The sequence below is a fragment of the Bufo gargarizans genome, chromosome 5, assembly GCF_014858855.1.
Source record: "Bufo gargarizans isolate SCDJY-AF-19 chromosome 5, ASM1485885v1, whole genome shotgun sequence".
Taxonomy (NCBI): domain Eukaryota; kingdom Metazoa; phylum Chordata; class Amphibia; order Anura; family Bufonidae; genus Bufo; species Bufo gargarizans.
This window is the reverse complement of record NC_058084.1, coordinates 371,413,524-371,440,527: the sequence shown is the minus strand read 5'-3', so window position 1 is coordinate 371,440,527 and position 27,004 is coordinate 371,413,524. Positions and strand designations below refer to the sequence as shown.

Sequence of the window (27,004 nt, the reverse complement as noted above, 5' to 3'; positions counted from 1 at the left end):
TATGTAACTAACTTAACTGATCCCTGATTCAATGCAGTACAATTTTTCTGCTGTATTGTACTGCATTGACTGTCAGTGTATTGCACTGACAGTTCACCTATGAGACACAGCCTGGAGTCTGGGACTTATAGGCCTCCATAACTGCCCGGCCATAAGGCCTTTGCATGGTTTGAGGCTGCCATGGAAACCATTGCAGCGTGGAGACCTGATGGGGTAAAACAGTGAACCCCTCCCTCTGCGAACATCATGTATGCCGCAGTCAGCTATGATAGTGGCATATAGGGGGTTAATCTGGCGACATCTGTGTCTTCAATGATCTCGATGGATATAGCAGGGCCCCAGCTGACAGTAACAGCTGGGCCCTTGAAGGTGATTGTGATGGTGCACGTTGGGAAGTGGGCTAAGGATGAGAATGCTCATCCTAATGCAGAAAGGACCCGCTATTTAGGATGAGTATTCCCATCCAGCTTTGTCAAGGAGTTAAGAAAAAGTATAATAACTGGGGAATGGAGCCTCAGAACAACAAAAGAAAAAAATGCATTTTAATCAACTATAAGAAAGTTAGAGGTGGCTCGTGACAGATCCCCTTTAATGGCAAAAAAAAAAAAAAAAAGTTAATTTTACGAATATTAACTCTCCTTGAAAGATAAAGGGTTATGCTGGGAATTTTATGTTTTCTATTTTTTACGATCATGGATTACCCGGGACCGTGCTATTTCTGGAGCATAAATCTGAGTCAACATATCGCTCTCAACTCTGTCTCTATAAATAAACCTTTATTTGCTATACTACACAGCAAAGGTACCAAAATAAACACAGTTCTGAAATGACAGCTAAGGACAAATGCAAGTTATCACCTTACTACACTAGGTGGCGTACTGGAATTGGAGAGTGCTGAAATAGCCGTGCCATTTACTGAGAATCTGGCTTCTGAGAAAAGCTGCACATCACATTCATTTAGAAAGAAGGAAACGTGACAAATTCCGTAAACTGATTCCACATACATATAAGAGATAGATGGATAGATAATAAATAGATAGATATTAGAGATAAATAGATAGATATATAGATAGATAGATATACTTATAGATAACAGATAGATAAATATAGATAGATAGATAGATAGATAGATAGATAGATCTATAGATAACAGATAGATAGATATACATAGAAATAGATATGAGATAGATAATAGATATATAGAGAGATAGATAATATATATACACAGAGATAGATAGATAGATAGATAGATAGATAAATAGATAGATAGCTAAACCTATAGATCAGTGTTTTTACAACCAGTGTGCCTCCAGCTGTTACAAAACTATAACTCCCAGCATGCCCGCACAGCCAAAGGCTGTCTGGGCATGCTGGGAGTTGTAGTTTTGCGACAGCTGGAGGCACGCTGGTTGGGAAACACTGCTATAGATAATAGATAGACAGATATACATAGAGATAGAGAGATAGATAGATAGATAGATAGATAGATAGATAGATAGATAGATTTATATCTCTGACACCACAAATAGTAATTTTTTTTAGTTACTGTATGTCCTTCAAAGCAGCACATCAAGGTAACAAGTTACAGCACATGATATCTTCTTGCTTTATGTTTTCTTCAATTATAAATAGAATTCAAGGAAAATATTAAATTAAAATTGGCGTGTACCAGTTTATAAGCCCCATTAACAATGCTGCAATAATGATGTGCATATACCCTCTACCCTCCATGAGTGATCTCAGATATATGGTATAGCTGAGAGAGACATGAATCTCACTTTCTTACAGCCTTAATTTCCGTGAATCAAAAAAAGAGCACCCGAGCACAATGGAAGTGAATAGAAGAACCCAAGCATTATGCCAGGCAACCCCTGCTCTAAAGAGGGCAGGGTGTCTGGTTCACATAAAAAAATCTGAAATTGATGGAAACACCACTGAAATGGTACAGGAACAGCATGGGAAGGATGTCTGGATGCATCTTGGACTCCCAGGTTTCTGCTGGGAACAATATTAGTAGTATGCTAATTTTACAGGTTGAGGGCCTGCTGCTGAGCTGACCATCGAAAGAATTATGGTTGAGGGCCTGCTGCTGAGCCGACCATCGAAAAATTATGGTTGAGGGCCTGCTCCTGAGCTTACCCTTTAAAACATTAGGAGCGAGGGCAGCCTAATAAGCACGTTGATATGATGGAGGAGGAGTAAGAGAAAAGGGAGATTGAACCATATACCCTTTTTTGTGGTGAAAGGGGTACTTGGGAATACAGTGTATTCAATACACCATAAAAGTCACATTTAAAGTGCCTTTATGTTCAGCAGCTTTCCTCTAGTGGAGTAGAGAAGTAAGAGAGAATCCAGGCCTTGTTTATTCTGATAATAGTCAACCTGTCCAACATTTTCAGTTGACAGGCAGATGTGCTTATTAGTTATTATGCCCCCAGCAGCACTAAATACCCACTCTGACAAAATGTTGGCAGCAGGGCAGGCCAGCACCTCCAAGGCGTAGAGCGCCAGTTTATGCCACGTGTCCAGCTTGGATACCCAATAGTTGTAAGGCACAGAAGGATCAAAAGGATCATTGAGGATGCTGACACGGTCTGCTATGTACTCTTTCACTGTCTTCCAAAACGTATCTCTCTTTGTGACACTAGGCCGCGCATCACAGTGAGGTTGCTGGTGGGGTTTCATGAAACTGTCCCAGGCCTTGGAGAGTGTTGCCTTGCCTCTATTGGAACTGCTATGTGTTCCCTTCGTCTCCCCTGCTCGGTTGCCCAAGAAACTACGTACTCTGTTCCCAGCGTTGTCAGCTGGAAATTTTTGGAGCAATTTTTCCACAAGGACCTTTTGGTATTGCCCCATTTCGCTCATCCTTTCCACCACAGGAATGAGAGATGAGAAGTTCTCTTTGTAGCGGGGGTCGAGAAGGGTGAACAACCAGTAATCGGTGTTGGCCGAAATGCATATAACGTGATGGTCACGGGAAAGGCAGCATAACATAAAGTCAGCCATGTGTGCCAGGGTCCCAACAGACAAGACTTTGCTGTCCTCATCAGGAGGATGACTCTCAATCTCCTCATCCTCTTCAGCTTATCCACGCTGAACAGATGGAATAAACCTGCTGTGGGTACGACCCTCTACAGCGGAGGCAACCATCTTCTGCTCCTTTTCTTCTTCATCATCCATTTCGCGCTGAGAAGACGAACGGAGGGTGGTCTGGCTATTACCCTGTGTACTGTCTTCCCTCATTTTCACCTCTTCCACATGCAAATCGCCAAACACTGTGATGTGCCGTGCATCACGGTGCTCGAGCCGAACTGGTGTTCGGCCGAGCATGCTCGATCTTCATTAAAAAATACCTTTTTCAAAGGTGTTAGAGTAACAAGCGACTCTGCTTCCCATTATGAGGGAGAAATTATGTTGGGATTGAACTGTTTTTGATTTCCCTGTGCCTACTGTACATGCAACAAGGAGGGAAAAATATTAGGGCAAACTTTCTAATGTGATTAGACCTTGTTGTAAAATGTGCCATAATGTGTTGTATGAAACTTTAGACCTATTTATGAAGCAAAACCACCAAAAATAATAGTCCAGTAGGCCTAATTCCCCAGTTTTTATTTCCCATTGGTTCAACCCAATTTTTTAAAAAAATTTAATCAGATTCGGTAGAATCAGAATTTCTACAGAGATATTTGGGTAGCATTTTTCCAGGCAGAGAGAGAGAGTGAGAGAGAGAGACAGAGATAGACAGAGAGACAGACAAAGATAGACAGGCATAGATAGAGAAAGAGGGAGATCTTCCAAGCATTTAAAGCACGTTTGATTCGGGTACAATCAATTCGTACCAGAATCGCCATAAGACGAATGAGAGCAAACCTAATTTTAGGAAATTCTCTCATCTCACTCTTCTCTCTCATTTTACTCAATGCACACTAACATATACCTGTCTACCCACACACAGTTTGGCTTCTGTGGGCTAGTTTTCATACTTTTTCCCCCCATGGAGCACTTCTTTAAAAATAAGTCTCTATACATTGCTGTGTCTCTTCAATGAGAAACAGTACCCTCCAAGCCACTACCTATGTTAATACAATGTTGGTGTAGTTCTTTTGTATGTCCATTACTTCTAGCACTCACATTTGCTGTTTTACTTGAATATAAACCCCCCAAATATTGCTTGTGTGATCTCATCTGCTAAAAATCTATAGTTGCCTGGCTGAAAGCATTTACCGTATGGTCAATATGTGCTGCAGAACTTCACATGTGCTTTGACATTCATATGTTATATCTTAGAGGGATGGCTGGATGCTAAATGAATGCTCCTGTGCTGAGCAGTGCAATAATCACCTCTTGTCTGAAGATGGCAAATGCATCAGTCCTGCACACAGGCATACAAGGCAAAACAATAAGTGCTACCATCTTCTTAGAAACATAAATGGAAATGTGTGTCTGAATTATAGATGTGCCCTGGGCAGGCCCACTAATCATCTCAAATTGCCTAGAGTTGATGAGGGAAGGGAAACTGGCACCCTTCATTAAAACTCTGACTTGACTCTCTTACTGGATTTGTGTCAATGTGGGAAAATACATCTCCCAAATGATTTCTTCATATCATTACTTTCCAAATTATTGACTGAAATTGAGCTGGATTGCTCATTAATAAAAGACCAAAACTAAAAAGCATCTTACAAGAGTGTGCATTGTGGATATGTTTCAATGTAGATGCGTTATATAGCGGCACTTACTGATAGAGATTATTCATGACATCACGTCTATTAAGGGTCTATTGAGGGAGTCAAACAGACATATATTTAACACTAAAGGTCCCTTTACATTGATCGAGCATTGGCCAGATAATCGCTAGTAAATATTTTTAGGATAGGCCGGTGTAAAGGTGCAGCGGATTACCTAATGAATGAGCAAAGAGCTCATTTTTTGGTTAATAAGATCATTTGTGCGGTCACCTAAATCATTGTTTGACAGCAACAGATTTTACCATCTAAACAGCCACTGCTGCTGGCAAACAATAATTCTGTCTGGGGATAAGGGATGGAATTAGTGGAATCCGGTCAAAATTTTAGGAAAAATTGGATTCTAAACTAAGCAGAATTTTCTTGAGCTTCGTGGTAACAAATATTTTTTCCTAAATTAGTGGCTGGAGTTGTCTTAGAAACGGGAAAAATACTCACCTCATCCACTTTCTCCTGCAGAGGCAGTCCGTTCCTCTTTTGATTAAAAAAAGACCTGCCAAAGGACCTACCCTGGGCGTGATGACATTACCATGTGCTCACAGCATGATCATTACCACGTGATCACGTTGGAAGTGCTCAGTGATGTCATCACGATCAGCACAGGTCATTCTTTTTCAATCAAGGGAGCAGCAGACTTCCTCTGCGCTAGCAAGTGGATGAGGTGAGTGACATATACAGACGTGGACAAAATTGTTGGTACCCTTTGGTCAATGAAAGAAAAAGTCACAATGGTCACAGAAATAACTTTAATCTGACAAAAGTAATAATAAATTAAAATTCTATAAATGTTAACCAATGAAAGTCAGACATTGTTTTTCAACCATGCTTCAACAGAATTATGTAAAAAAATAAACTCATGAAACAGGCATGGACAAAAATGATGGTACCCCTAGAAAACACAGAACATAATGTGACCAAAGGGACATGTTAATTCAAGGTGTGTCCACTAATTAGCATCACAGGTGTCTACAACCTTGTAATCAGCCATTGGGCCTATATATATGGCTCCAGGTAATCACTGTGTTGTTTGGTGATATGGTGTGTACCACACTCGACATGGACCAGAGGAAGCAAAGGAAAGAGCTGTCTCAAGAGATCAGAAAGAAAATTATAGACAAGCATGTTAAAGGTAAAGGCTATAAGACCATCTCCAAGCAACTAGATGTTCCTGTGAGTACAGTTGCACATATTATTCATAAGTTTAAGATCCATGGGACTGTAGCCAACCTCCCTGGACGTGGCCGCAGGAGGAAAATTGATGACAAATCTAAGAGACGGATAATCCGAATGGTAACAAAAGAGCCTAGAAAGACTTCTAAAGAGATTCAAGGTGAACTTCATGCTCAAGGAACATCAGTGTCAGATCGCACCATCCGTCGTTGTTTGAGCCAAAGTGGACTACATGGGAGACGACCAAGGAGGACACCATTGTTGAAAACGAATCATAAAAAAGCAAGACTGGAATATGCCAAACTACATGTTGACAAGCCACAAAGCTTCTGGGAGAATGTCCTGTGGACAGATGAGACAAAAATCGAAGTTTTTGCCAAGGCACATCAGCTGTATGTTCACAGACGAAAAAATGAAGCATATCAAGAAAAGAACACTGTCCCTACTGTGAAACATGGAGGAGGCTCTGTTATGTTCTGGGGCTGCTTTGCTGCGTCTGGCACAGGGTGTCTTGAATCTGTGCAGGGTACAATGAAATCTCAAGACTATCAAGGAATTCTAGAGAGAAATGTACTAGCCAGTGTCAGAAAGCTTGGTCTCAGTCGCAGGTCATGGGTCTTGCAACAGGACAATGACCCAAAACACACCGCTAAAAACACCCAAGAATGGCTAAGAGGAAAAAATTGGACTATTCTAAAGTGGCCTTCTATGAGCCCTGACCTCAATCCTATTGAGCATCTTTGGAAGGAGCTGAAACATGCAGTCTGGAAAAGGCACCCTTCAAACCGGACACAACTGGAGCAGTTTGCTCATGAGGAGTGGGCCAAAATACCTGCTGAGAGGTGCAGATGTCTCATTGACAGTTACAGGAAGCGTTTGATTGCAGTGATTGCCTCAAAAGGTTGCGCAACAAAATATTAAGTTAGGGGTACCATCATTTTTGTCCATGCCTGTTTCATGAGTTTATTTTTTTACATAATTCTGTTGAAGCATGGTTGAAAAACAATGTCTGACTTTCATTGGTTAACATTTATAGAATTTTAATTTATTATTACTTTTGTCAGATTAAAGTTATTTCTGTGACCATTGTGACTTTTTCTTTCATTGACCAAAGGGTACCAACAATTTTGTCCACGTCTGTATATATATTTTGAATCCAAAAGGCCATATTGCAATAGCTATTAAATGAACAGGTGCACTTCTGTTACTTGGGGGTCTTGGCTCATGGATGCCCAACCTTTAACAAAAATGAATATCCAACAAAAAACTACCAGACCGCATAAATTATATGTAAATAAGTAAATCTATGAACACATTACATACAGGACAACCCATACATAAAGAATAGGTGCAAGGAGGAAGACACATGGGCAGTGATTCAACATAACTTCCATATTAAATGACAATAAAGTGCTAGTACATAGTGTCAAGTCGTCAAACAAATAAAACACAGAATCAATTACCCATGTGTGCTTCGTCAAGGATGGCACCAGCCCCGGCGGGCGTTTCGGCGAATGTGCATCGGGGCTGGTGCCATCCTTGAGAAAGCACAATCATGCAGCTGCAGAGCAGGGGGCTTACTGTCAGTAACAGCAGGGCAACCCAGAGAGAAGGCAGGGAAAGTTCCCAGGTGTCCATGCCTTCTAGATCGCTGTATACACAGTGCTCAACAAATGCTGTGTATACAGATCAGGAAGTGCTATGCGTTTCCTCTCCCGGCCTGGTTGTCATATGACCGCCAAGGCCGGGAGAGTGCAGGAGCAGTCGGATCTTTCACAGACCTTGATCAGCCCTGCACTGAGGCAGTACAGCGTTGTATAGTGCTGTACATCCTCTCTGGGGGCTGTGTTTCCCCTGTAACTGGGGCTACTATGTCAGCACCAGTTATAGGAGTAATCAATAGTGAAAAAAAAAGTTAAGTTAAATGTCCCCCAGAGGTCTTGTATGACCTTATGGGGGACGCAAAGTGTAAACAAAAAAAATAAATAAAATTAAGTGTTTAAAAAAGAAAAAAGAAAAATCTACATATTTGGCATTGCCACGTCCATGACGGCTAGCTCTATAAATATATCACATGATCCACCCCGTACGATAAACACCATAAAAAGAAAAAAGAAAAACTGTGTAAAAAAGGCCATTTTTGTCACCTTACATCACAAAAAGTGCGACACCAAGTATTCAAAAAGGTGTATGTCCCACAAAATATTACTAATAAAACTGTCACCTTATCCCACAAAAAATGAGCCGCTACTATAGCTCTCAGAACATGGAGACATTAAAATAATTTTTTTTGTTTCAAAAATACTATTACTGTGTTAAAGTGAAATACATTTTAATAAGTATACATATTAGGTATCACTACATCCATAACAAACAGCTCTATAAAAATATCACATGACCTAACCCCTCACGTGAACACCGTAATAAAAATAAAATAAAAACAGTGCCAAAAAAGCCATTTTTTGTCACCTAACATCACATAAAGTGCAACACCAATCGATCAAAATGCGAATGCCCCCAAAATAGTACCAATAAAACCGTCACCTCATCCCACAAAAAATTAGACCCTAATTAAACTATGGCTCTCAGACTATGGAGACACTAAAACATTATTTTTTGGGCTTAAAAAATTGTATTATGGTGTGTGAGACAGTGACAGGTCTCACGCAGGTTGGAGGCAAGGAAGGGGTGGATAGTGCGGTCCACACCCCTGTTCCACCACAGGTGAGACAAGCTGGAGGTAATCAGCCTGGCATAAAGCACCTCCCAGAGTGTCAGAAAGGGGGGAGTGTGTTACCTGTAGACAGAGGCCTGTAAACTCTGTCCGTGTGGCCTCAGCTGGGCTAGGCTGAGGGACCACGAGGCTAAGTGACAGCCTGGAATTTGGGGGACGCAGTAATGACTGCGGTATAAGGGCCACAAGGTCAGAGTTGGGAGGACTGCTGGACCACAATCTTTCAAAAGGGACTTGCATTTGCTACAGCCTAGAGGCTGCTGGGCTAGCTGAGAAAGATGCATGTTATGACCGTGTCTGAACAGCACTCTATAGGTGAGTCAGGGATTCTGCACTATGTTTAGTTAGAGTCCAGCCGGGCAGGTATTTGTTTTGTATTATGTTTGTTTTGCTAAGGTGCCAAATAAAAGCGAAGTTTGGACCTTAAACTTGGTGTCTGGCAAAGATATTTGTGTGAATGACCCCCGGAGAATAGCTAACCCCCCACAGGTGTAAGACTTAAATAAATAAGAAAAGTATACATATTAGGTATTGCCGCGTCAGTTACAACCTGCTCTATAAAAATATCAAATGACTTAACCCCTCAGGTGAATGCTGTAAAAAAAAAAAAAAAAAAAATTGCTAAAACAACCAATCAACTTGCCCCATAAAGTGTAATAATGAATGATCAAAAAATCCAAAAAAATGTACCCAAAAATGGTACCAATAAATACGTCAACTCTTCCTGCAAAAAACAAGCTACTGCACAAGACGATTGGGAGAAAAATAAAGAATGTTGTAAGAAATAAAAAATAAAAACAGTGCTAAAACAGACTTTTTTTTGTTCTCTTGCCTCACAAAAAACTTAATATAGAGCAATTAAAAATCATATATACCCAAAAATAGTACCAATAAAACTGGCACCTTATCCCCTAGTTTCCAAAATGAGGTCAACTTCTGGGAGTTTTTACTGTAAGGGTGCATCGGGGGGCTTCAAATGGGACATGGCATCTAAAAACAAGTTCAGCAAAATCATGCCGTGTACCCTTACATCAGTTTACAACCACATGTGGGGTGTTTATTTAAACCGCAGAATCAGGGTAATAAATATTACGTTTTGTTTGGCTGTTAACCCTCAATGTGTTAATGAGAGAAATTGATTAAAATGGAAAATCTGCCCAAAAATGAAATTTAGAAATATAATCTCCATTTTCCTTTAATTCTTGTGGAACACCTAAAGGCCTCTTTCACACGAGCGTGATGGATTAGGTCGGGATGCGTTCAAGGTGCATTCAGTGAAACTTGCACCATTTTGCAAGCAAGTTCAGTGAGTTTTGTCTGTGATTGTGTGCAGTTGTTCAGTTTTTTCAGCGTGGGTGCAATGCGTTTTGATGCGTTTTGCACGCGCATGATAAAAAAACTGAAGGTTTACAAACATCTCTTAGCAACCATCAGTGAAAAACGCATCGCTCCCGCACTTGCTTGCAGATGCAATGCGTTTTACACGCAGTCCCATTCAATTCTATGGGGCCAGGGCTGTGTGAAAAATGGAGAATATAGAACATGCTGCGATTTTCATGCAACGCAGAACTGATGCGTGAAAAACAACACTCATGTACAGAGACCCATTGAAATGAATGGGTCAGAATTCAGTGCGGGTGCTATGCGTTCACGTCACGCATTGCACCCACGTGGAAAACTTGCTTGTGTGAAAGGGGACAAAGGGTTAACATAGTTTTTAAAATCAGTTTTGAGTAACATGAGGGGCGTAGTTTCTACAATAGGGTCATTTAGGGGGATTTCCGCTATGTAAGCCCCACAAAGTAACTTCAGACCTAAACTGGTCCTTAAAAAGTGGGTTTTGGAAATTTTCTTGAATTGCTTCTAAAATTCTAAGCCTTCCAACTAGGGTTGAGCGAACCCGAACTGTAAAGTTTGGGTTCGTACCGAATTTTAGGATTTTTGGACCCCGGACCCGAACCTAAATTTTTCAGTAAAAGTTCGGCTTCGGTGTTCGGCGATTTAATGGTGCCTTTTGAAAGGCTGCAGAGCAGCCAATCAACAAGCATGTAACTTGTGTGCCCTTAGAAGCCTTCACAGCCATGCCTACTAATGCCTATTTGATTGGCCAGTGCAGCATATGACCCAGCCTCTATATAAGCTGGAGTCACGTAGCGCTGCATGTCACTCTGCTGTTACTAGTGTAGGGAGAGGATGCTGCTGCTGTGAGGGAGAGAATAGGAAAGAATCTTTAATCTGAAGTGCTTGTTAACTCAGCGATCTACCTAGATTTTGTTTTGTTGGTGCAGTGCACAATCTTTTTACCCTGCTCTGAGCCCAGTGAAACAGAAAAATAACTTTTATCTGTCTGTTAGTTAGGTTGGGGGTGGCGGCCATTTTATGCATGTTCTGTGCACCAGCCCAGCATATGTGTATTTGTGACAGTCAAATAGAAGCTTGAAATACTGCAATTATATTCTGGGTTTAAAAAAATCACCCATTTTGGCAAGACCCTACATCTGTGGCCTTTGCAGCATTTGTCATTGTTAAATACAAGCTTGAAATACTGCAGTAATTTTCTGGGTTTAAAAAAGGACCCTTTTTGGGCAAAATACAAAATTTTACAGCCCTTGCTGCATCTGTCAGTGTGAAATACAAGCGTTATATACTGCTGTCATATTCTGTGATTAGAAAAAACACCCATTTAGGGCAAAATCCTAATTTTGTGGTGTTTGCTGCATCTGTTATTGTGTAATACAGCAATAAATTTCTGGGTTCAAAAAAAAGCACCCATTTCTGGCAATACCCTATATCTGGGGATTATGCAGCATTTGTCCGTGTGCAATTTAAGCTTAAAATACTGCAATGATTTTCTTGGTTTTAAAAACATCATTTTTGGGCAAAATACAAAATTTTACAGCCCTTGCTGCATCTGTCAGTGTGAAATACAAGCGTTATATACTGCTGTTATCTTCTGTTATTAAAAAACACACCCATTTTTTGAAAAATACAAAATTTGCAGTCTTTTCTGCATCTGTCAGTTTGAAATACACACGTTATATACTGTTGTTATCTTCAGAATAAGGAGAGCATCGAATAAGGGACGTAGTTCTGCTGGTGGAGCTCCTGTTGCAGGGAGAGGACGTGGTCGATCTGTGACAGCTACACGCACAAGTGAAACACCTTCCTCAGGTGCAAATAGGTGATAGAACCTTCAGCTCTATTTGGTCGGACCTAATGCGGCTCTACGAATGGTGAGGCCAGAATAAGTAAAGGGCGATAGTAGTTAGGGTTGCTGACAGCGCCTCCAGTTCCTTCACATTGTCTCCCACACAGTCTCCTGCTGAAAGATCAGAGTTATTACCTGCAGCCGATGTCCATAAGTTTTTCACCTCACCCCCTTTCAAATCAGCCAATCAGGCTGAGCCCCAAGTCATGCAGCAGTCTCTTCTGCTTTTTGATGACTCGGCTAGCAGGGTTTCCCAGGGCCATCCACATAGCCCTGCCCCAGAAGTGGAAGAGATTGAGTGCACCGATGCCCAACCACTTATGTTTCAAGATGAGTACATGGGAGGACCACCGCAGCACATCTCGGATGATGACTAAACACAGGTGCCAACTGTTGTGGCTTTCGAAAGTGTGAAGACCAATAAGGAGGGCGATGAGGTCCTCGACCCCACATGGAATCAAGGTCATGCGAGTGACCTGTGTATTTCGGAGGAACAGTCGGAGTTCACATAGAGCAACCAACACAGCAGAAAAGGGAGCAGGGTGCAAAAACGGAGCGTCCGTCCCCTAGACAGTATGCCTGCTACTGCCCAATGCAGCAAAGAGTTCCCTGGCGTAGCAGTTCTTCAGACAATGTGCTGATGACAAGACACGAGTGGTTTGCATACTGTGCAATCAAAGCCTGAAGCGAGGCATAAACGTTCTCAACCTGAGCAAAACCTGCATGAACCAGGCATCTAAGTGCAAAGCACGAGCTGCAGTGGAGTAGACACCTCAAAAACCAAGAAAGGTCTCTGGCTCCTCCTGATTCCTCTTCTGCTGCAGTATCAGCCTCTTCATCCACCTCTGGACTGACAGTGGCACCTGCCACTCCGCAAACAGAGGATCTGCCAGCAACACCACTACCTGGGTCACCAAGCATCTCCACAATGTCCCACGGAAATCTTCAGCTCTCCATCTCTCAAACACTGGAGCGGAAGAGGAAGTACCCCACCTATCCACCCACGATCCCTGGCCCTGAATGCCAGAATTTCAAAATGACTGGCCTTTGAAATGCTGTCATTCCGTCTGGTGGTGACGGAGAGTTTTAAAAGCTTTATGGTGGGGCTGTCCCACAGTACGTTTTGCTCAGCCGCCACTACTTCTCCAGGCGAGCCATCCCTTCACTGCACAACCAAGTGGGGGACAAAATCAGGTGTGCACTGCGCAACTCCATCTGTGGCAAGGTCCACTTAACTCCGGATACGTGGACCAGTAAGCATGGTCAGGGATGTTATATCTCCCTAACAGCACACTGGGTAAATGCAGTGGTGGCTGGGACTGAGGCGGATAGCAGTTTGGCACATGTCCTTCCATCACCGAGGATTGCAGGATGCTTCAGTTTGCCTCCTGTTGCTTCCTCCTCCTAATCCACTTCCTCATCCTCTAATGCCTCCTCATTCGTTCAGCATAACACCTTCACCACCAACTTCAGCACAGCCAGGAGTAAACGACAGCAGGCAGTTTTAAAACTTATCTGTTTAAAAACTGAATAAACCCCATACCGCGCAGGAGCTGTGGACAGGCATGAAACAACAGACCGATGAGTGGTTGGTGCCAATGGGCCTTAAGCCCAGCCTGGTGGAGTGCGAAATCTCGTAGCAGCTATGGGACTAGCCGGTTTGACGCACATCCCTTGCCTGGCGCATGTGCTGAATTAGGTGGTGCAGAGGTTACTTAAAAATTGCCCTGATATGTCAGATCTGCTGCATAAAGTGCAGCCAGTCTGTGCGCGCTTTCAGCGTTCTCACCCTGCTGCTGCTCGCCTGTAAGCGCTGCAGCGTAACTAAGGCCTTCCTGCTCACTGCCTCATGTGCGACGTGCCCACAAGGTGGAAATCCACCTTGCACATGTTGGACAGACTATGCGAGCAGCAGCAGCAGGCGATAGTGGAGTTTCAGCTGCAGCATGCACGGGTGAGTCGCTCTGCAGAACAGCACCACTTCACCACTAATGACTAGGCCTCCATGCGAGACCTGTGTTCCTTGTTGTGCTGTTTTGAGTATTCCACTAACATGGCCAGTGCCGATAATGCCATTCTCAGCGTTACTATCCCACTTTTATGCCTTTTTGAAAAAACGGAAGAGGATGTGGCACAGAAGGAGGAAGAGGGATCATTTCATAGGGTGTCCGGCCAGTCATTCACAAGTGGCTCCGAGGGTGGGTTCCTGCACCCACAGATGGCAGGTACACATTTGTCCAGCCAGGTCACAGTTCTGGAGGATGATGAGGTGGAGGATGAGGAGGAGGATATGGAGGAGGTGGAACCGTGTTCATTGCAGGTTTGCACCCAAACCAGCTCATGGCCATCACTGGTGCATGGCTGGGGGGATACAGAGAACACAGACGATACACCTCCCACAGAGGACAGCTTGTCGTTGCCTATGGGCAGCCTGGCACACATGAGCGATTACATGCTGCAGTGTCTCCGCAACAACCGCTGAGTTGCCCACATTCTAACTTGTGCTGATTACTGGGTGGCCACGCTGTTAGATCCCCATTAAAAGGACAATGTACCGTCTTTAATTCCGTCACTGGAGCGTGATCGTAAGATGCGCGAGTACAAGCACACGCTGGTAGACGCGCTGCTGGTGGCATTCCCACCTGACAGCGGGGCCACAGTGGAAGAACAAGGCAAAGGCAGAGGAGGAGGAAGAGGTCACCTATGCAGGGCACCACCAGCACCTCAGAAGGCAGGGTTAGCATGGAAGAAATGTGGAAAAGCTTTGTCACCACGCCACAACAAGCAGCACCACCAGCTGATATGGAACGTCTTAGCAGGAGGCAGCATTTCAGCAACATTGTGGAGCAGTATGTGTGCACACGCCTACACGTACTGATTGACACGTCGGCCCCCATTAACTTCTGGGTCTTCAAATTGGGCACATGGCCTGAGCTTGTCCTTTATGCCTTGGAGATGCTGGCCTGTCCTACAGCCAGTGTATTATCTGAACGTGTGTTTAGCACGGCAGGGGGCGTTATCACAGATAAGCGCAGCCGCCTGTCCACAGCCAATGTGGACAAGCTCACGTTCATTAAAATGAACCAGGCATGGATCCCACAGGACTTGTCCGTACCTTGTGCAGAATAGACATGTATACTGGCCTTAATCAGCCATTGTTATACTACAGCACAATTGCTCATTGTTGTATTTTTGATATTTCCCACTCTTTTGGGGTGTAACCTAATAAAAAAAAAATATAATAAATTAACCAAAAACCAGTGTTGGCTGCCTCGTCCTCCTCCACCGCCGCTTCCAACTATACCGCTACGTCCACCGCCTCCTCAACCTCCTCCTCCATACATCAAGATTGTTATTTTTTATTTGTACTTATTTTATGTCATTTCACTAATTTGTCTGTTACATTTTCGGGTGAAATTCACAAAAAATAAATCTGTGATATACCCCTGCTCTACCTAGTTGACAGGTTAATAAACTTCACTAACTTTTTGGTTACATAGTTGGGGGACATTCACCAATTTTTGGCTGTGATATACCCCTCCTCTACCTAGTAAACAGGTTAATAAATTTCACAAATTTTTCTGTTACATTGTCGGGTGACATTTACCAATTTTTATATATATATACCCCTGCTCTACCAAGTAGACAGTTTAATACATTTCACTAATTTTTGCATTCTTGGGTGACATTTTACAATTTTTTCTGTGAATAAACCCCTGCTCTGCATAGGCAACAGGGACCGACATTTAAAAAAATCATCTGTTCCATTGGTGGGTGAAATTAACGCATTTCTGGTGATGAAAAACCCCTTCTCTGCATAGGTGACAGGGACTTAAATTTCTAAAATTCATCTTTAATTGGCCCTTTCATTCGATCCTTCTGCTTTAATAACTTGTCCCACATTTCAGCTTGATCACATTGCAGCCATTGACCTCCCTTGGATGTGGTCTCCCTTTCTCACGCTCCCTCTCCGGCGTGGAACCCTGATTTGCCGCTAACCGTGATCAACATGGTAGGCGCAGAAAAGAACATAGAAAGTTGATAGAGCAGATATCCAATTGGATTGTGGACATCACAGAGAGGTGAGACATGGTGGAGCAGTATTTGTGCACACTCCTACATGTACTGACTGATGAGTCTGCTCCCTTCAACTTCTGGGTCTGCAAATTGGGCATATGGCCTGAGCTTGCCCTTTAATACTTGGAGGTGCTGGCCTGCCCTGCAGCCAGTGTATTGTCTGAACATTTGTTTTGCACGGCTGGAGGGGCTATAACAGGTTATATTTTCCAATGTTTTGGGTGTACCTTAATTCAAACAAAAATAATAATAATTAAAACCAAAAAGCAGTGTAGGCTAGCTCCTCATCCTCCACCGCCTCCTCCACCTCCTACTCCATATGGACCTTGTCCTCCAAGATCAAAATTATTATTTTTAATTGTTACATATTTTATGTTATTTTAAGTCATTTCCCTATGCACATTTGTTTGCAGAGCACTTACCATGCTCTTAACCACATTTTGATGCCATTTGCAGCACTCTAGCCCTTTCCATTACTTTTTGATAGCCATTTTAAGATAAGATGCCCTTATTGTCAATGTGCAATACAATGTAATACAATCTACAAAACAATGAAATGTTGTTTGGAGCAATCCTAGATGCCATGGACAGAGGAACAAGAACTGACATTTAAACTAAAGCATTACACTAGAAGAAAAAAAAAAGTGCTCATAAGTTTACTGGTCATAAGTTCGGGTCCCCATTGACTTCAATGTGGTTCGGGGTCAAGTTCTGGTCAAGTTCTGGTGCCAAAAATTTTTTGGTGAAGTTCGGCCGAACCCGTCGAACCGGAACATCCAGGTTTCCGCTCAACTCTACTTCTAACGTCTTAAAAAATTTAAATTAATTTACAAAATGATGCCAACATAAAGTAGGCAAATGGGGAATGTTAAGTAATGGATATTTTATGAGGTATCACTTTCTGTTTTAAAAGCAGACAAGTTGAAATTTAGAAAAATATTTTTTTTTTTTTCATAAATAAAGGTGAAATATATTGACTCAAATTTATGACTATTATGAAGTACAATGTGTCAAGAGAAAACAATCTCAGAATGGCTTGGATAAATAAGTGTCCAAAGTTATTACCACATAAAGTGACACATGTCAGATTTGCAAAATTAGGCCTAGTCAGGAAGGGGGCAAATGGCCCAGTCTGGAAGTGGTTAATGTGGATGTTATGTTGAATTACTGTCCATGTGTCTTCCTCTTTAGGATCCTGCCTTTCCCTGCACCTATTCATGTATGGGTTGTCCTGTATGTAATGTGTTAATACATTTACTTATAATTTATGCGGTCTGGTCTGGTAGGTTTTTGTTGGATATTTATAGTGTAGCATACCATAAGCATATGTGATCTTTAACAAAAATGTAGATGTTTTTTTCACCACCACATTCCAAGGGTCATGCTTTTCTGTCGACAAAGCTTAATGCCTTGTTTTTTTCTTTGTGGGCTAATTCATAGGGGGGATTCATCAAGACGGAATAATATTTGAAGTCAGTGTATCTTGAGGTTGAGTTGGCATACTTTGCTCCAAATTTATCAAACAGTGCATGATATTTGTTAAATTTGGCTTATCTTTAAACCTAATACCTAATACTTATGTCTAGAAAGCATCTGCCACCAAATGAAGTGACTTTGGTGCTTTTTTGTGACCTTTTTTTTTTTTAAAAAAGTCCCAGTATAATTCTGGAGTAAACCTCATTAACATAGCTATTCACATCCACTTTCCTACCTACTTTTGAAAAATGGAGTGAGTGGTGTAAAAATACAAAAATTTGGTTCAAGCCCAAATTGCTGATTTTTTAATGTAGAATTCTGGAGTTCAGAGCTTGATAAATCCTCTCCCCATAGTTTTTCTTAGCATCATTTTTGAAGATCTATCATATATTTAAGGTTGTGTTCATATCACGTTTTTGTCCCACGTTTAACATATACACATGATGTATGTTAAACAGAAGTCTCAGACAGATGTCATACAGTGGCATCCATCACTACATTGTAAATATATATCCCTTAAACATATATATATTTTTTTTTGTTCTGGACTCTGCAGGATAGAAAAGTATAGTGCACTACACTTTTGAATCCTTACTAGTGTTGAGCGAGCATGCTCGGCCAAACTGCTTTTAAGCTCAAGCATCCCTATGCTTGGCACATTTCAGTGCTCAGCCGAATAATGCGGGTGCTCAAGTACAATTTAATACAATGAAATGGGAGACCCGAGCATCAAACCAGACACCCCCTGTTCTGAAGAAGAGAGGGTGTCTGGTTCACAAAAAAAGGTTAGAAATTGATAGAAACCCCATTAAAATTGTTTCATAGTCTTTGACAAGACTAATAGTCTTATCATAAGACTCATGGTCTAATAGTCTTCTCATAAGACTATGATTTCAGAAGATGGCGCTGTTCATGAGTAGTGCAGATCGCAAATTTTACCATATGCCCATGTTTATGCAAATGACAAAACTGTATAGAAAGGTTATTGAATATTATGTTAGGACAATCAGAAAACTTTTTGTCACCCTAATGATATTGATCTAGGTGTGCAGGTCCACCTAAGCCATCCAACAGATGTGAAGCAACATTGAGGCTTACTGGCTCTCAGTTAGATGAGAGCTGGCTTGGGATGTCTCATAGTGCACAAAGCTGCCATTGTAAGGTATGCTGACTGTTATCTGTCTCATAGATAGATTGTTGGCTTCCACATACCTGGCTTTTGGCATATAGCCTTTGTGTGGTTGTTCATTGTATGCCATAGATAATAGGAGTCTAAGATGCATCCAACCATCCTCTTAATGCTCTTTCCAAACTATTTTTATGGGTTTTCCATCAATTTCTAACCTTTTTTTTGTGAACCAGACATCCTTTTCTCCTCCGAGCAGGGGGTGGCTAGGGTTCTCCCATTGACTTTCATTATGCTTGGGTGCTTGGTAGAGCACTCGAGCATACCAATGTGTTCGCCCAGAGCACACGAGCACTTTGGTGCTCGATCAACACTATTCCTTACTTACCAATGTATATTGTAAATATGGCACAAAAACATGACATTAACATATAATATTTTTTGGGTGCACTCCTATCGCAAAATAGGGATTTTCTATATTTTTGGCCTTATTTAGCATTTTACACCAATCATTTCAGTTTCAAAAAGTGGGTGGGGAAGTGTATGTGATTAGCTATGTTAATTCGTTTCTCAGATTTATCGACTGACTAAGGCTACATTCACACAAACATATTTTGTTTCTGTGTCCGTTCCTTAGCCCCACAAAAAAACTAAAAAATAGAACATGTCCTATTCTTGTCAGTTTTGCGGGCAAGGATAGGCATTATTACAATGGATCCGCCAAAAAAACGGATGCCATACGGACGTCATCCTTTTTTGTGGATCCGCAATTTGCCGACCACAAAACACATACGGTTGTGTAAATCTAGCCTAAGACTTATAAAAAATTTGCAAAAGGTTTCTCAATCTTACACCAGTTAAAGGGTGGTGAAGGACGAGAAGTAACATCTTAAGGCAAAGGTTCACCACATTTGTCAAACATTGCGTGGTATTATACAAATTTGGTCCTCCCTACAACAATTAAGGCTTATGCAAAACTTACTTTAAACATTCCCCTGATTACTTATCCTCCCCATAATGTTTCGGTCCATAAACTCAGGAACTTTGTCTAACACGATTGCCAAAGCATTGGCAAAAGGGATCCACATTAATGAAATAAGAGATGTACGGTTCAAAAAAATATATATACTGACATCAGTCATAAAGGGCAATGCATGTGGCAGTGATGTTTGACAAAAGTCCTTAGTAGTGAAGAGCAAAGTTATCAAAAATTTGATTTGAATGTAGTATGTACACTCACCTAAAGAATAAATAGGAACACCTGTTCTATTTCTCATTAATGCGATTATCTAGTCAACCAATCACATGGTAGTTGCTTCAATTCATGTAGGGTTGTGCCTGGTCAAGACAATCTCCTGAACTCCAAACTGAATGTCAGAATGGGAAAGAAAGGTGATTTAAGCAATTTTGAGCGTGGCATGGTTGTTGGTGCCAGACGGGCCGGTCTGAGTATTTCACAATCTGCTCAGTTACTGGGATTTTCACGCACAACCATTTCTAGGGTTTACAAAGAATGGTGTGAAAAGGGAAAAACATCCAGTATGCGGCAGTCCTGTGGGCGAAAATGCCTTGTTGATGCTAGAGGTCAGAGGAGAATGGGCTGACTGATTCAAGCTGATAGAAGAGCAACGTTGACTGAAATAACCACTCGTTACAACCGAGGTATGCAGCAAAGCATTTGTGAAGCCACAACACGCACAACCTTGAGGTAGATAGGCTACAACAGCAGAAGACCCCACCGAGTACCACTCATCTCCACTACAAATAGGAAAAAGAGGCTACAATTTGCATGAGCTCACCAAAATTGGACTGTTGAAGACGGGAAAAATGTTGCCTGGTCTGATGAGTCTCGATTTCTGTTGAGACATTCAAATGGTAGAGTCCGAATTTGGCGTAAACAGAATGAGAACATGTATCCATCATGCCTTGTTACCACTGTGCAGGCTGGTGGTGGTGTAAAGGTGTGGGGGATTTTTTCTGGGCATACTTTAGGCCCCTTAGTGCCAATTGGCCATCGTTTAAATGTCATGGGCTACCTGAGCATTGTTTCTGACCATGTCCATCCCTTCATGACCACCATGTACCCATCCTCTGATGGCTACTTCCAGCAGGATAATGCACCATGTCACAAAGCTCGAATCATTTCAAATTGGTTTCTTGAACATGACAATGAGTTCACTGTACTAAAATGGCCCCCACAGTCACCAGATCTCAACCCATTAGAGCATCTTTGGGATGTGGTGGAACGGGAGCTTCGTGCCCTGGATGTGCATCCCTCAAATCTCCATCAACTGCAAGATGCTATCCTATCAATATGGACCAACATTTCTAAAGAATGCTATTAGCACCTTGTTGAATCAATGCCACGTAGAATTAAGGCAGTTCTGAAGGCAAAAGGGGGTACAACACTGTATTAGTATGGTGTTCCTAATAATTCTTTAGGTGAGTGTATATAGACGAGCACTCCTCACCTGGTTATACGCAGAGCAAGGTATTTATTAATTAAAAATGAAGTGTAAAACTCTTTCAATAATAATAATGCAGATATATATATAGAAATATGAGACTATATATAAAAAAATTAAAAATAATAAATTGTGCTTTCTCAGAGTAGAGTGGTTCTTTTAAACGACCAGTTTATAGTAGTGCTTCCCATAAACTGGTCATTTAAAAGAACCGCTCCACTCTAAGAATATGCAATCTATTTTTTATATTTTTTTATATATATTCTCATAATTCTCTATATATATACATTATTATTTAAATTGTTTTATACTTTATTTTAATTAATAAATACCTTGCTCTGCGTATAACCAGGTGATAAGTGCTTATCTTATATACATACTTTATTTGAATCATACTGATCGGGTGAATCAGATAGACTTTGAGCACCCAAATACATGGTAAACAATCAGGTGAGCCATCCAAACCAATTTCTATTACCAAAAATTAGATTTGGCTGCTTTTCACAAAAAAATTTGGTTGAAAAAAACGTGCAAAATATTGTGCAGTGACATGATGATGTCATTATGCTGGAGCTGTTTCTTCAATCAAGATAGCAGCAACGGCCTTTTTGTGAGCAAATGGATGAGGTGAGTATATAATTTTAATCGTCAATTCAGGAAAAACAAATTTGTTACCATGAAGAGAGAGGAAATTCATACATATGTACATTCACGTAATATACATACATACTGTTCATGCACAGAGTCACACAAGTACTCAGTCAAAGATCTGCACATACCTACTGTACACCAGTCCAACATCAATGTAGCACTCAGCCTCAGTGGAATGCTGCAGAGGGAGGTCAGCCTCAGCCGAGGAGAGATGTCTCCTGTACGTCTTCTTTAATTGTTGAGACACTACTGTCTCCAGGAACACACAGCAGCACTGCACATGTTCTCCCCCATACATTAGTGCACCCTCCAGAGCACAAATGGTGGCTGGCTGCCACCAAACACAAACTGTATACACCCCCTCAAAGCTTGATCATATGCCACCAATAAGTACGTACATGCAGGTTACTAATTAATTCACCCAAACCACTCCGATTATAATCCACCATTGACTACTATCTCCAAGGGTGGACTGACCATAATCCCTACAGGGAATTTTCTTGGTGGGCTGATGCTGATAGGGCCACTCAAGCCATCCTCACTGCCACTTGCTGAGTGTATACTACTGGGGGAACTATCAGAGGAAGTCCAGGCAGTATGCTGAAGGGAGGCCTGGCTTGGTGTTATGGCCCACATCTTATCTCGTAAGCCACTTGTGTTGCCCCAGCTTCTGTCAGGTTGGACCCAGGTACAACATTAGGGCCACATTTATGTTTTGTTCCAGGGCCACTTTAAGTTCCCAGTCTGACCTTGACTGCGTCCTACAGCTGTATCTGGTTTCTCCTTTTGTGGGAAGAAGTTAGAGATGGTCTAAATACAGACATATATTGTATCACTGCAGAACATGCCATAACTGTCTGATAGGCAGTAGTGTCACTTCACCTAACTACTTTTTTGGGAGTTCAAAATGGACAATAGATGCTTCTTATGGCGGGAGACACTGGGAAATATACATTCTATACACTGTTTGAGAAATGGCCAAAACTGTTTCTGATAGGGGTTTGATCCCAGCATCTCCTGCATCCAAGTAAACACAAAGTTTAAAAAATTAAAATTAAAAATTGAGAAATATTTTTTCATTTTTTGTCATATTTTTCTTGCCCCTACTTTGGAGATCTAACATAAAATAATCTCTATATATAAATTAATAATATCTCTATATAAATAATGTTATGATTTGTTGTGGTTGCCAGCACTCCATCAGGACTGGCATACTCAATGCCACCACACAGGTGGTATACCCCTAAGGTCTCCTCTGATGGCCTTTCACAAGACTTGCAGACATTAGTTCTGGATCTGCTTCTTGTTCGGAGAAGAATCATATGTTATATTTGTTTGTTTTTCAGTACTTAGGTTTTAGCATTGTCCTTTATTCCTGAAAGTCTAAAAGTGTCAGTTTAGTCCTTCCAGATGTACAGTAGGAAAATCATCATGACATTTACAATGCATGCTATTGGTATGCTAATTTATTTTCCAAGTTTACACACATTTTGTTTTACATCCTAACACATTTATAGCCAGAGATTTACAGCCATCCAGGGACTGCTTAAAATATAATAGCTCTGCAACTGGCACTATAATTTTTGTGCCACCCTACATTTAAGCTAAATTATGCCACTTGCTTTCACAGTGAAGAGATCCTTACTTGAACTTTTTACCTCTTCCTCTGAATACTGATTGAATTTTAAAAGGAATTTTGGCTGAAACTTTATTCTACCCATTTGCTAATATGCCTAGAAACTTACTACAAATGGAACAGATGATAACATTTATCACAGTTGTAAATCAGTGAGTATTATATACATAGGATAATAGAGTATAAGTTATAAATGATGTTTAGAGGTTCAGTAACCCTAGAACTTATATAGGTCAAAGTAATTAATACAACATTCGCTATTCACTATGAAAATATGCCGACAATTGTTTTGAATTAAAGGGGCTATCCGATGATTTTTTTTTTAGTTTAAATTAGTCTTTATTTCAATTTCATAGAAAAAACATCCAAAAAATACATTAATCTAATATTAAAAGAACATAGATATTAACAATTCATAATAGTAATTTATCTTTATTTATACCCTCCCACTACCCATAGGAAGAGGAAGGGGGGGGGGGACGTGCGAAGAAAAAAAAAAAAAAAAGGAAAAAACCCACATCCAGCCCTAGAGTAGCCAATTTCGCTATCCGATGATTAATGTAAAAAAAAAAATTAGACATCATTTATTACATGACAATCTCTTGCCGTGTCCGTTCCGCTCTTTTTGCAGACCGTATGTAGAACCATTCATTTCAATGGGTCCACAAAAAATAACGGAAGTTACTCCGAGTGCATTCCGTTTCCGAAAAAAAATAGAACATGTCCTATTATTGTCCGAATTATGGACAAGGATAGGACTGTTCTGGGGCCAGCTGTTCCATTCCGCAAAATACAGAATGTACACGGACGTCATCAGTATTTTTTGCGAATCTGTGTTTTGCGGACTGCAAAATACATACAGTCGTGTGCATGAGCACACTAGCACATGTCATACAGATCACAATAAACGATCGAAGATGTAGCGAGTCGCTAGCAATAAAAATTGTGTTTATTATACGCATTGATAATCGTTCGTACATGCGATCGCTACTCACTCCCTTTTAAATTGTTTATTGTTATTACATGTAAAGATGGTGGACAGATGCTGGGTCAAGAGGTTGGCCTTCAGGTGGAATGGTAGGTGTGACAATGGAAAAGAGCAAGTCAATTTCAAAGACACATTTTGCCACCCCCAAAGCCATGTATTAGATCATTAGCATCTAGACGACTCCATATTATACAAACAAATCTATTGGCGAGGAACTATAATTTTTTGGTATGCTGAAAGATCACGATGGACGAGAAACAAGCGATTTATCGATCATCTTTAATTCATTCTTACTTAGGCTACTTTCACACTAGCGTTAATATTTTCTGGTATTGAGATCCTTCATAGGGTCTCAATACCGGAAAAAAAGCGCTTCTGTTTTGTCCCCATTCTTTGTCAATGGGGACAAAACGTAACTGAACAGAACGGAATGCTCCAAAATGCATTCTGTTCCATTCTCATACCGGAGAGCAAATCGCTGCATGCTGCGGTTTGCTTTCTGTCCTGGGATGCAGAGCAAGACAAATCCGTCATAACCCACAATGCAAGTCAATGGAGACGGATCAGTTTTCTCAGACACAATAGAAAACGGATCCGTCCCCCATTGACTTTTAATGGCCTTCATGATGGATCCGCCTTGGCAATGTTAAAGATAATACAACCGAATCCATTCATAACAGATGCAGATGGTTGTATTATCAGTAACGCAAGGGTTTTTGCCGATCCAGCAAAAACGCTAGTGTAAAAATAGCCTAATCACATCACACGATACTCATCAATTTTAATTTGCATGAACAAGAATCTGTACTATATTCGCTCAATGTCATAGGGCCATAACAAAGCTAAAATCTGCAGTCTTGCACTTCACAGAGACCTCCCTATGCATTGTTCCAATTGCACTGCTAGATTTACTTCAAGATCTGTGACCTCTTTAATGGACATTTTGGGGGAGATTTAACAAAAACCAGTGAAAAAGAAAAGTGGTGCAGTTGCCCAAAGTAATCAATCACATTGTTTAGTTCATTTCCAAAAGGGTCTTTAAAAATTGAGCTCTGGAATCCAATTGGTTTCTCGCCAATTTTCATAAACCTCTCCCAGTATCCGATTATAAAGATAATATGCAAATGACAGCTATAAAGCAACATTTTCAAGTTCTCTTCTGCCAGTGGAAACTTTCTTGCATACATTCAGATAAAAACAAACAATAACTTGTCACTTAATGTGTTAATTCCACAGTTGCAGTAAGCTTTACATTGACAAAACAAAAAAGTAATTGCAAAGGTGACATTAAAGTTTGATTTGACTATGCATATAGGGGGAGATTTATTAAACTGGTGTAAAGTAGAACGGTCTGTTGCCTACAGCAACCAATTGACTTCCACCTTTTATTTTCCATAGCCGTAGTCAAAAAATGAAAGGTGAAATCTGATTGGTTGCTCTAGGCAACTAAGCCAATTCTATTTTACACCAGTTTGATAAATCTTCACCATAGTGTGTTAAGTGTCAAGTTAACGTTTGCTACATCTGCCCCCCAAAGGAAGACATCACCGAAACGCGTGTATGCGTTTATATTATGTATTACTGTGAGGTTTAAGTAGTGTGGTTGTTTACAGACTTGATATATACTATTGTAGTCCTGGCCCTTTAATAATGTTTTATGTATACACATTTAGGCTATTATGGTAGCCCTGTTACCATGCCATGAGCGACTGTCTGTGGATATGGAGATCTAGTTGATATTATGCATTTGCACTTTGCTGTGCTGTTGGTGAATACTTGTTGATATGGAGATTTAATTTATTACATGCACTTGCACTTTATACCCACTGGGTGTTATATGTACATATATATATATATAAATATATATATATATATATATATATATATATATATATATATATATATATCAACTGTGGACACAGATGCATGCGCAGCATTGGGCCAGATGACTTTTCATCTCTGTCTCCCCCTTTTTCTTTTTCCTCTACATGTACAAGTTGTTATACCTCCCCAGGTGTAGTCCATTTTTTTTTCATCTGATGTATCATGTTCTCTCTTTTATATATGTAATTTGTATTCAATAAAGATATTTATATTTTGATGTTATACCTGTATAGGTGTATTCATGTACACTGAGTGTTTTTTGTTTTATTTTTAGGGTCTTTTTTCACATAGTAAATTGGTATATTATTTGTATGTCTATGTGTATTTTGTAACCTGCATATAATCATTCTACACGTTAGAAAGCAACAGACATGAATATTAGGAGGTTAATAGGGGGCTGTCTTGTCAAATCAAATAATCAGTAAAAAAGGGATATTAGGCTGTTCATAAATAGCAGTCCCAGCATTTTTCGTTAATAAACTCAAAAAGTTCATGTATAAACTGAAAAATGTTTGAGATTTCAGTAGTGATGAATGAAGCGAGCTTCGAATCCCAGATCTGAAGTCGCTTCTGTCTGCTTGAATACTGTACAGAGATCCATCTCCGTACAGTATTCAAATATATGGGCTCCGTTGAGTCTTGTGAGACTTCGGTGAATAACTTTAGCCTTTGATTTTTAAAAATTGACATCCATTTTAAAACAGGAATACGAATTCAGCGTCAGATCTAAGTTTTAAAATGGCTTTTAAGTTTAAAAATCTAATTCCAAAGTTATTCACCGAAGTCCCACAAGATTTTGGTGACGACAAATCTCCCTCACCGCAGCCCATACATTTTAATGCTG

General features: G+C 40.7%; 1 protein-coding gene across 2 annotated transcripts in view; it reads right to left on the bottom strand.

Moving 5' to 3' along the window:
- Nucleotides 1–27,004, bottom strand: part of RBMS3 (RNA binding motif single stranded interacting protein 3) — an 886,528-nt gene that overhangs the window by 117,763 nt on the left and 741,761 nt on the right. The window lies entirely within an intron of this gene.